Consider the following 12,210-nt stretch of genomic DNA (forward strand, 5'->3'; position numbering starts at 1 on the left):
GAAAGAAGTTTCCTTTTGCTGGAGAATCTAGAATTTGATGTCATTTGAGGCCCTTCAATGGTCATAACTGACCATGGATATTGTGTCCTAGCTATCTATGTGATATGCAAACAAGTAGACAAGATGGGGCAGTAGTTTTAGACAGCAAGCCCATGCAGCAGGCTTCCCCTCTCCAGGCAGATGATGAATCCAAAGGAATAGCAGAGACCAATACAGTTTGGCACCAGCAGTATCGCAGGAAATGACAGTCAGCGTTGAAGTCAACTTAGGACTGCCTTGGGGACTCTAGCTCTGGATTTTTTCCTCAGGGGTTACTCCCAAAGCCTTCCCCATGAGTGGCTTGAGCCACAAGGCAGCGGAGGTTTGAGATCAGAATCCTGCTTCTGAGGATGCTGAAGCTAGATGAGCTGCCAACCATGACTGATGAGCTCCATCTGCCTGAAACGACTGGTTTTAAAGTGCCCGTCGGCTGGGGTGATATACTGCATCTGGTGTTCCCGATGCGGCCTTCTATATATTGGCGAGACCCAATGCAGACTGGGAGATCATTTCGCTGAACACCTACACTCTGTCCGCCAGAGAAAGCAGGATCTCCCAATGGCCACACATTTTAATTCCACGTCCCATTCCCATTCTGATATGTCTATCCACGGCCTCCTCTACTGTAAAGATGAAGCCACACTCAGGTTGGAGGAACAACACTTTATATTCCATCTGGGTAGCCTCCAACCTGAAGGCATGAACATTGACTTCTCAAACTTCCGCTAATGCCCCACCTCCCCCTCATACCCCATCCGTTATTTATTTATTTACACACTTTCTTTTTCTCTCTCTTTTTCTCCCTCTGTCCCTCTCACTATACCCCTTGCCCATCCTTTAGGCTTTCCCCCCTCCCCCATTTCTTTCTCCCTAGGCCTTCTGTTCCATGATCCTCTCATATCCCTTTTGCCAATCAATTGTCCAGCTCTTGGCTCCATCCCTCCCCCTCCTGGCTCCTCCTATCATTTTTGGATCTCCCCCTCCCCCTCCCACTTTCAAATCTCTTACTACCTCTTCTTTCAGTTAGACCTGACGAAGGGTCTCAGCCCGAAACGTCGACTGTACCTCTTCCTAGAGATGCTGCCTGGCCTGCTGCGTTCACCAGCGACTTTTATGTGTGTTGCTTGAAATTCCAGCATCTGCAGATTTCCTCGTGTTTGAGTAATCCACCTTTGCCACTTCTTCTGTCCATAGTAACAGTTCTGCCAGGCTAAGTAGCTAAGCCACACATAAGTTCATAAGACAAAGGAGCAGAAGTCGGCCATTCGGTCCATCGAGTCTGCTCCACCATTTTATCATGAGCTGATCCATTCTCCCATTTAGTCCCACTCCCCCACCTTCTCTCCATAACCTTTGATGCCCTGGCTATTCAGATACCCATCAATCTCTGCCTTAAATACACCCAATAACTTGGCCTCCACTGCTGCCCGTAGCAACAAATTCCATAGATTCACCACCCTCTGACTAAAAAAATTCCTTCGCATTTCTGTTCTGAATGGGTGCCCTTCAATCCTTAAGTCATGCCCTCTCAAACTAGACTCCCCCACCACGGGAAACAACTTTGCCACATCCACTCTGTCCATGCCTTTCAACATTCGAAATGTTTCCATGAGGTTTCCCCTCATTCTTCTAAACTCCAAGGAATACAGTCCAAGAACGGACAAACGTTCCTCATATGTTAACCCTCTCATTCCTGGAATCATTCTAGTGAATCTTCTCTGTACCCTCTCCAACGTCAGCACATCCTTTCTTAAATAAGGAGACCAAAACTGCCCACAGTACTCCAAGTGAGGTCTCACCAGCACCTTATAGAGCCTCAACATTACCTATCCCTGCTCCTATACTCTATTCCTCTAGAAATGAATTCCAACATTGCATTCGCCTTCTTCACTACCGACTCAACCTGGAGGTTAACCTTAAGGGTATCCTGTACGAGGACTCCCAAGTCCCGTTGCATCTCAGAACTTTGAATTCTTTCCCCATTTAAATAATAGTCTGCTTGTTTATTTCTTCTGCCAGAGTGCATAACCATACACTTTCCAACATTATATTTCATTTGCCACTTCTTTGCCCATTCTTCCAATCTATCCAAGTCTCTCTGCAGACTCTCCATTTCCTCAGCACTACTGGCCCCTCCACCTATCTTCGTATCATCAGCAAACTTAGTCACAAAGCCATCTATTCCATAATCCAAATCGCTGATGTACAATGTAAAAAGAAGCGGCCCCAACACAGACCCCTGTGGAACACCGCTGGTAACCAGCAGCCAACCAGAATAGGATCCCTTTATTCCCACTCTCTGTTTCCTGCCAATCAGCCAACGCTCTATCCACGTATGTAACTTTCCCGTAATTCCACGGGCTCTTATCTTGTTAAGTAGCCTCATGTGTGGCACCTTGTCAAAGGCCTTCCGAAAATCCAGATATACATCATCCACTGCATCTTCCTTGTCTAGCCTACTGGTAATTTCCTCAAAAAATTGTAATAGGTTTATCAGGCAGGATTTTCCTTTAATGAACTCATGCTGAGTTCTGCCTATCTTGTCATATGCCTCCAGGTACTCTGTAACCTCATACTTGACAATCGACTCCAACAACTTCCCAACCACCAATGTCAAGCTAACAGGTCTATAATTTTCTTTTTGCTTCCTTGCCCTCTTCTTAAATAGCGGAGTGACATTTGCAATCTTCTAGTCCTCGGAACCATGCCAGAATCTATTGACTTTTGAAAGATCATTGCTAATGCCTCCGCAATCGCCACAGCTACTTCCTTCAGAACACGGGGGTGCATTCCGTCTGATCTAGGAGATTTATCTACCTTTAGACTATTCAGCTTCCTGAGTACTTTCTCTGTCGTAATTGTGACTGCGCACACTTTTCTTCCCTACCACACTTGAGTGTCCGGTATACTGCTGATGTCTTCCTCAGTGAAGACTGATGCAAAATACTCGTTCAGTTCCTCCACCATCTCCTTATCTCCCATTACAATTTCTCCAGCATCATTTTCTATCGGTCCTATATCTACTCTCACCTGTCTTTTACTCTTTATATACTTGAAAAAGCTTGTAGTATCCTCTTTGATATTATTTGCTAGTTTCCTCTCATAGTTAATCTTTTCCCTCTTAATGACCTTCTTGGTTTCCTTTTGTAAGCTTTTAAAAACTTCCCAATCCTCTGTCTTCCCACTAATTTTTGCTTCCTTGTATGCCTTCTCCTTTGCTTTAACTTTGGCTTTGACTTCTCTTGTCAGCCACGGTTGCATCTTTTTTCCATTCGAAAATTTCTTCTTTCTTGGAATATGCCTGTCTTGCACCTTCCTCACTTCTCGCATAAACTCCAGCCACTGCTTCTCTGCCATCTTTCCCGCCAGTGTCCCTTTCTAGTCAACTTTGGCCAGTTCCTCTCTCATGCCACTGTAATTTCCTTTACTCCACTGAAATACCGACACATCAGATTTCGGCTTCTTTTTATCAAATTTCACAGTGAACTCAATCATGTCATGATCACTGCCTCCTAAGGGTTCCTTCACCTCAATCTCTCTAAACACCTCCGGTTCATTACACAATACCCAATCCAGTACAGCCGATCCCCTAGTGGGCTCAACAACAAGCTGTTCTAAAAAGCCATCTCGCAGACATTCTACAAATTCTCTCTCTTGAGATCCAGTGCCGACCTGATTTTCCCAATCTACTCACATGTTAAAATCCCCCACAATTATCATAACACTGCCCTTTTGACAAGCCTTTTCTATTTCCTGTTGTAATTTGTAGTCCACATCACTGCAGCTGTTTGGAGGCCTATAAATAACTGCCAACAGGGTCCTTTTACCCCTGCGATTTCTTAGCTCAACCCATAAAGATTCTGCACCTTCTGATCCTATATCACCTCTTTCTAATGATTTAATATCATTTCTTACCAATAAAGCCACGCCTCCCCTTCTGCCTACCTTCCTATCGTTCCGATACACCGTGTATCCTTGGACGTTCAGCTCCCAGAGACGTGCATCCTTCAGCAACGTCTCAGTGATGGCCACAATATCATACCTGCCAATCTGTAGCTGTATGACAAGATCATCCACCTTATTCCTTATGCTGCGTGCATTTATGTATAACACCTTAAATACTTTAAGACTTAAAGTATTTGGTACTTTTCGCTTTGATTTCACTGCAACTTTATTGCACACAACTCATCCCAATGGCTACAAATTTGCCCCATCACCTGCCTGTCTTTCCTGACATCTTTATCGCTATCTTAGATTTATTTCTGTTTTCCCCTTCTTCCGCTCTGTCATTCCGGTTCCCATCTCCCTGCCAAATTAGTTTAAACCCTCCCTAACAGCTCTATTAAACTTTCCCGCCAGGATGTTGGTCCCCTTCGGGTTCAGGTGTAACCTGTCCTTTTTGAACAGGTCATACTTCCCCCAGAAGAGATCCCAATTATCCAAGAATCTGAAGCCCTGCCCCCTGCACCAGTCTCTCAGCCACATGAAGGCCAGGAGCTGAACTTGGTTGTCAGATGTTATTTGAGAAGCATGCCATTGGGAGCATTTAATAGGTAGTGGGAGCTTATTCCCACTACAACCCCTGGCTATGCCAACCTTAAGGAACCACTATTTTAAAAATAAAAAAGGAAAAACAATAACAGAATGCAGCATATAGTGTTACAGTTGCAGAGAAAGTGCAGTGCTGGGAGACAATAAGATGCAAGGCCACAATCAGGTAGATTGCCTGTGGTCACGGGTCTACTTTATCATACAAAAGGTCCTTTCTATAGTCTTACAACAGTGCGATAGAAGCTGTCCTCGAGGCTGGTGCGAAGTGCTTTCAAGTGTTTTTTTTAAACCTTCTGCCCTATAGAAGAGAGGAGAAGTGAGAATGCTCAGGGTGGGTGGGTCTTTGATTATGTTGGCTGTTTTAGTGAGGCAACAAGAAGTGCAGACAGAGACCAAGGGATTGGGGTTGGTTTTCCTCACGTGCTGGTCTTTGCCCCCAATTCTCTGCAGTTTCTCGCAGTGTCAGGCACAGCAGTTATTATACCAAACTGTGATACATCCTGACAGCATGCTTTCTACGGTGCATCTATAAAAGTTGAAGTTTAACTGAGTCACGCCAAATTTTTGAAGGAAGTAGAGGGCCTGGTGTGCTTTTTTGGCCATGGTATCTACATCGTTGGACCAGGACAAGCTATTAGTGATGCCTGCTCCTAGGAACTTGAAGTTCTCAACCATTGCCACACCACTCTTTAAGAAGGGACGGAGGCAGAAGAAAGGAAATTATAGGCCAGTTAGCCTGACTTCAGTGGTTAGAGAGATGTTGGAGTCCATCATTAAAGACGAGGTTTCAGGGTACTTAGAAACATATGATAAAGTAGGCCAAAGTAAGCACGGTTTCTTTAAAGAGAAAATTTTCCTGACAAATCTTTTGGAATTCTTTGAGGAAATAACAGACAGGATAGATAAAGGAGAGTCAGTGGATGTTGTTTACTTGGATTTTCAGAAGGCTTTTCACAATGTGCTGCACATGATGCTGCTTAACAAGAGCCCATAGTATCACAGGAACGATACTAGCATCATCCGGCCGCGTTTTTTCATGTTGTATGTCAATGATTTGTATGACAGAATTGATGGCTTTGTGGCCAAGTTCGCAGACGTTAAAAAGATAGGTGGAGGGCCAGGTAGTGTAGAAGAATGAGTGTGCAGAAGGTCTGAGACAGATTTAGGAGAATGAGCAAAGAAGTGCCATATGCAATATAATGTAGGGAAGTGTATGAACATGCAATTTGATAAAAGGAACAAATGTGTAGTCTATTTTCTAAACAGGGAGAAAATTCAAAAATCAGAGGTGCAAGGGGACTTGGGAGTCCTCAAGCAGAATCCACTGAAGGTTAACTTGCAGGTTGAGTCAGTGGTCAGGAAAGCAAATGCAATGTTAGTCTTAATTTACAAAGAACTAGAATATAATGCTGAAGCTCTATAAGGCATTGATCAGATCACATTTAGAGCATTGTGAGTAGTTTTAGGCCTTTATCCAAGAAAAAATGTGTTGGCATTGGGGAGTGTCCTGAGGGTGTTCACGGCAATGTTTTCAGGAATGAAAGGGTTAATGTATGAGCAGCATTTGATGGTTCTGGGCTTGTTTTCACTGGAGTTTAGAAGAATGAGAGGGCATCTCATTGAAACCTATCGACTAGTGAAAGACACAGACAAAGTGGATGTTTCCTATGGTGGGTGAGTAGTGGACTAAAGGGAACAGCCGCAGAATAGAGGAACATCCATTTAGAACAGAGATGAGGAAGAACTTCTTTCGCTAGAGGGTGATGAATCTGTGGAATTCATTATTACGGATGACTGTATTTAAAGTGGACATTGATAGGTTCTTGATTAGTCAGGGGTGTCAATGTTTATGGGGAAAAAGGCAGGAGAATGGGGTTGAGAGGAATAATAAATCATCCATGATAAAAAGTGGAACAGACTTGATGGGCCGAATGGCCTAATTCTGCTGTTATATCATATGGTCTTATTCCAGATGCCATCTCAGACTGAACCAGAACCAAATGTCAATTTAAGTAGGGGTGACTACAATGGTATGAAGCCGGCCGGTGGTGTAGGAGCAAATGGTCCTGAGTTCGATTCAGCCAGCTCCTTGCACCCTTTCCATCTATGCTGGGTTGAGCATTGAGCTAGCAACTTGACCTCATAAAAAAGTCAAATGCTACAGAAAGGGCAAAAATGCTGCCCAATGCACCACAAGGTGCAAAAAGGAACAACGCAATGGTATGAATGTGGAGTTGTTCAAGGTGGACTGGAAAAATAAGCTAAGAGTCTGGTTCACGGATGAACAGTGGCAGACATTCAGTAATTTAGTCCTTAACACTCAGCAGGAATTTATCCTAAGGAGAAAAAGGGATTCCATGAAAAAGAGGAAATATCGGTGGTTAACAATGGCGGTCAAGGATGATGTTAAATCAAAAGATAGGAATATACAAAGTGGCAAGTGCCAGGGCTTGATCAGAGGACTGGGAAGTTTTTGAGGATTTAGCAGTGAAAGACTGAAAAGCTGAAATGAAGGAAGAATATTCATCTGAGAGAAAACTTCCATTTAACAAAACAAACAGAAAGAATTTCTGTGGATATATTAGTGAAAAGAGGTGGCAAAGATAAATGTGCAACCCCTAGAGAATGAGGCTGGTGAAGGAAACAAAGAAATGACAGATATGTTGAATCTTTTTTATATCAGTCTTCTTGGCAAAGGAACCTGTAAATGGGCTAATGACCCTGCACATATTAGATGAGCTCATTTCCAATGACGGGAAGAACATAGAACATTACAGCACAGCATAGCACCGCTTTTTAGCCCATAATGCTGTGCCGACCCTTTAACTACTGTACTCTAGAATCAATCTAAATAGAACATGGAAAAAAAGAAACTTGCAGAAATAATCCCAATCACAAGGAATAAAATATTTGGGAAACACATTGGGTTAGAGGTAGATAAAACTGAATATAATCAAACCTCTTCAACATGGTTTAATGAAAGGAAAATCATGTTTGACAAATTCACACAAGCTCTTTAAGGATATTGATGGGGAAGGAGTGGGAACTGTAGATGTAGTGCATTTAGATTTCCAAAAAACAGCTGACAAGGTGCCATATTAGAAGATGTTGTATAAATTAAGAGCCCAGCGTATTGGAGCAAATGATTAAATTGACTGAAAACTGACTAAAACATAGGAAGTGGAGAGATGAAATAAGGCAGGAAGGAGGTAAGTAGTGGAGTATCCCCAAGGATTGGTTTTTGGTCCTCAATTGTTTATGATTTACATTAAAGATCTGGAGGAACGAACAAATGTAAGGTTTCCAAATTTGCTAATGATATGAAATTAGGTGGAATGATGTGTTGTGATGAGGACATTGAGATTCTGTGGTGGGATTTAGATTGAGTGACCGCGTGAAAATGTGGCAATTTGAGTTCAATGTGGGAAGTATGAAGTCATGCACTTTGGTAACAGGAATCAAAGGGCAGATTGCTATCTAAATGGAAAGATCACCCAAAAATGTGAAGGTCTTCAGATCTAAATGTTCTTGTGCAGAATTAACAAAATATTTAAAGGCACATCTAACAAGTAGTTAGGGAGACAAAATACATTTTGGCCTTTACTGCAGTGGGGTTGGAGCTTAAGGATAGAGAGCCTTTGTTACGATTCTACAGGGTGTTAGTGAGGCTGCACCCAAAATAACCAATCAGGATCAGAAACAGGTTTAGTATCACCAGCATATGTTGTGAAATTTGTTGTTACTGCGACAGGAGTACAATGCAATACATAATACTATATATATATAAAATAGTTTAATTAAATGAGAAATGTAAAAAAAACTAGTGAGGTAGTATTCATGGGTTCTGTATATAGTTTTGGACCCCTTACCGTAAAGAAGGATATCATAGTATTGAAGGCATTCAAAGGGAAGAGGAAGAGGAGGGTCTGTGGAGAGAGGCTAAATAGTTTGGATATGTATTTCCCAGAGTTTAGAAGAATGAGGGATGCCCTTATTTAGATGTATACGATCCTAAGTCAGCATGGCATAGCAGGTGTTGAGATGTCACTTGTGGGAGAGTCACAAGCAAGAGTACATAGTTACAAAATAAAGGACTAGTCATTTACAATTGCGATGAAGAGACGGTAGCCAACCTCTGGAATTCTCGGAGTGCAAAGCACAGTAGAGTTCTAGATTGTTATTGATATTTAACCTGAAGATAGAAAAAGATACTTAAAAAGATAGTTGTATTGACTACATAGATGTATTGGCTGAGAAGAAACTTAGATCCTCTCCAGTTTGTCTACTGACACAACAAGTCCACAGTGGGTGCCATTTCATTGGCTCTTCACTCAACCCTGGAACATCTGGAGAGCAAAGGTACATTCAACAGCACAGGTAGACCACAAGACTCGTGCTTAGTCCCCTACTCTACTCGCTTTACACTTATGACTGTGTGGCTAAGCACAGCTCCAATTCCATACTTAAGTTTGCTACTACTTCAAATCAGGCTGAATCAAAGATGGTGATGAATCAGCATATAGGAGGCAGATTGGAAATTCAGGGAGTGGTGTCACCACAACAAATTTGACTCAATGTCAGGAAGACCAAGGAACTAATTATTGACTTCAGGAAGAGGAAACTAGAGGGCCATGAGCCAGTCCTCATTGGGGGATCAGAGGTGGAGAGGGTCAGCAACTTTAAATTCCTCAGTGTTACCATCTCAGAGGACCTGATTCTTGAACTTACATGGTATCTGCCCCTCACCTCATGTAAGAGCAATTATGAAGAAAGCACTACAGCACATCTACATCCTTAGAAGTTTGGGAAGACTCAGCATGACATCTACAGTATAACTGACTAACTTCTATAGATGAGTCTTGGAGACTATATTGACAGGCTGCATCACGGTCCAGTATGGAAATACCAATGCCCCTGGACAGAAAATCCTGCAAAATGTACTGGATATGCCCAGTGCATAACAAGTAAATCCCTCCCCACTATTAAACGCATCTACATGGAGCATCGTCACAGGAAAGAAGCATGCACCACCATGGATCCCACCACCCTGGTCATGCTTCCTTCTCATTGCTGCCACCAGGAAAAGGTACAGGAGCCTCAGGTTCAGGATCAGTTATTACGCCTCAACCATCAGGCTCCTGATCCCTGTTCCAACTTCACTTGCTCCATCACTGAATTGTTCCCACAACCTATGGACTCACTTTCAAGGGCTCTTCACCTTATGTTCTCAATATTTATAGTCATAGTCATACTTTATTGATCCCGGGGGAAATTGGTTTTCGTTACAGTTGCACCATAAATAATAGTGATAGAACCACAAATAGTTAAATAGTAATATGTAAATTATGCCAGTAAATTATGAAATAAGTCCAGGACCAGCCTATTGGCTCAGGGTGTCTGACCCTCCAAGGGAGGAGTTGTAAAGTTTGATGGCCACAGGCAGGAATGACTTCCTATGACGCTCCGTGCTGCATCTCGGTGGAATGAGTCTCTGGCTGAATGTACTCCTGTGCCCACCAAGTACATTATGTAGTGGATGGGAGACATTGACCAAGATGGCATGCAACTTAGACAGCATCCTCTTTTCAGACACCACCGTGAGAGAGTCCAGTTCCATCCCCACAACATCACTGGCCTGACGAATGAGTTTGTTAATTCTGTTGGTGTCTGCTGCCCCCAGCCTGCTGCCCCAGCACGCAACAGCAAACATGATAGCACTGGCTACCACAGACTCGTAGAACATCCTCAGCATCATCCGGCAGATGTTAAAGGACCTCAGTCTCCTCAGGAAACAGAGACGGCTCTGACCCTGCTTGTAGACAGCCTGTGTTCTCTGATCAGTCCAGTCGTATCCCCAGGTATTTGTAATCCTCCACCATGTCCACACTGACCCCCCTGGATGGAAATAGGGGTCACCGGTACCTTGGCTCTCCTCAGGTCTACCACCAGCTCCTTAGTCTTTTTCACATTAAGCTGCAGATAATTCGGCCCACACCATGTGACAAATTTATTATTATTATTTCTTTTTTAATCTTTTTGTATTTGCACAGTTTGTTGTCTTTTGCACACTAATCGTCCACCTTTTCATTGATTCTATTACGGTTATTGGATTTATTGAGTATGCCCGCAAGAAAATTAATCTCAGGGTTGTACGTGGTGACATACATGTACTTTGATAATAAACTTACTTTGAACTTTATTGGGTATTATTGTACTTTGATAATAAACTTACTTTGAACTTTATTGGGTATTATGAGTAACTGGCACAGAAAGGAGTTGAGACCATAAAGGATCCACCATGATGGTAGTTAGTGGTGAGGCTAACTTGAAGAGCCGGGTAGCTCACCCCTGCTTCTACTTTCTTGTGTTCTTTGGAGCTCTCTCCATCAAAGGGTATTTGAATATTTTGAATCCAAGCTAAATAGATTGTTCACAAGGGAGTGTAAAGTACTCAAGTACTGTGGAATGAGGAGTTAAAGTTACAATCAAATTGGCCATTATCTAAATGTGGAACAGGCTGGGTGGGACTAAGAGAAATTGTCAGAGCAAATACTGTGAGGCTACTTCCTCTGACTGGAGAAACCAGAGCAGGGGGAGTAACTTCATATAAAGGATCAGAAATAAGATAAAACTCTTTCCTCAGAAGGTTATGACTTTTTGGGAAACATTAATTTCATGAATATGGATGTCTTGTTGCCAATTATAATCATAGTGGAACTTGATTTTGGAGCACTGTCAAAGTCAAGGTTGATGGTGGACTGGGCCAGAAAATAGATTGAAAATGTAGAAATCTATCATAATCCCAGGGTGGCAGAAGCATTGTGTGAACAAAATTGACTGGTTGGTCACTATGATAATTTTAGTGCTGAATTCAAATAACTAGATTCAAATAAGCTTCAATGTGGAAGGACACAGAATTGGAAACTGGAATTGGTTTATTATTATTATCAGATATACCGTAATGCAGTGAAAAGCTTGTCCTCATACAGTTCATATAGATCAAATTATTGTCCGGCGCTTTGAAGCAGAACAAGGTAAATATTAACAGAATGCAGAATTAATTGTAAAAGTCGCAGATAAAATATAATGCAGGACAAGATCATTACGAGTTAGATCACGAGATCAAAAGTTCATCCTATCACACTAGAGAAATAATTACGTCTTAACAGTGGGGTGGAAGCTCTCCTTCAACATGATGCTACGTGCTTTCAGGTTTTGTATCTTGTGCGCGATGGAAGAGGGAAGAAGATTTCAAGCAGCAAGTCCAGGGTAGATGTTGAGATATCACGTGAGAGCGACGGGATGGGTAGGTTGATAATACTAGCTGCTGATTACAGATACTTAAGACATATCTAATTGAAAGTATGAAAAATGCTGGGAGTACTCAGTAGACAGCATTTGTGCAGGGCAATCTGAGTTAATTTCCTGATGAGAGATAATCGAATTGAAACATTAACTCTGAAAACCTGTCCACGGACGGCACCTGATCCTCTGATTTTCCAGCAATTACTATTTGTCAAATTTGCAACATTTAGAATATTTTACTTTGAACACAAGAGAAAATATTGTTTTTTTCCCCACAATTTCTGAGTTAATCGGGGAAAGGATTGGTTTGTGAAA

At 42.3% G+C, this 12,210-nt stretch overlaps 1 protein-coding gene across 2 annotated transcripts in view; it reads right to left on the reverse strand.

The window, feature by feature from the left end:
• The window catches only part of cacna2d3a (calcium channel, voltage-dependent, alpha 2/delta subunit 3a), an 892,602-nt gene that overhangs the window by 862,985 nt on the left and 17,407 nt on the right, over positions 1-12,210 (reverse strand). The window lies entirely within an intron of this gene.

This window comes from Mobula hypostoma, chromosome 15 (genome assembly GCF_963921235.1).
Source record: "Mobula hypostoma chromosome 15, sMobHyp1.1, whole genome shotgun sequence".
Classification (NCBI taxonomy): domain Eukaryota; kingdom Metazoa; phylum Chordata; class Chondrichthyes; order Myliobatiformes; family Myliobatidae; genus Mobula; species Mobula hypostoma.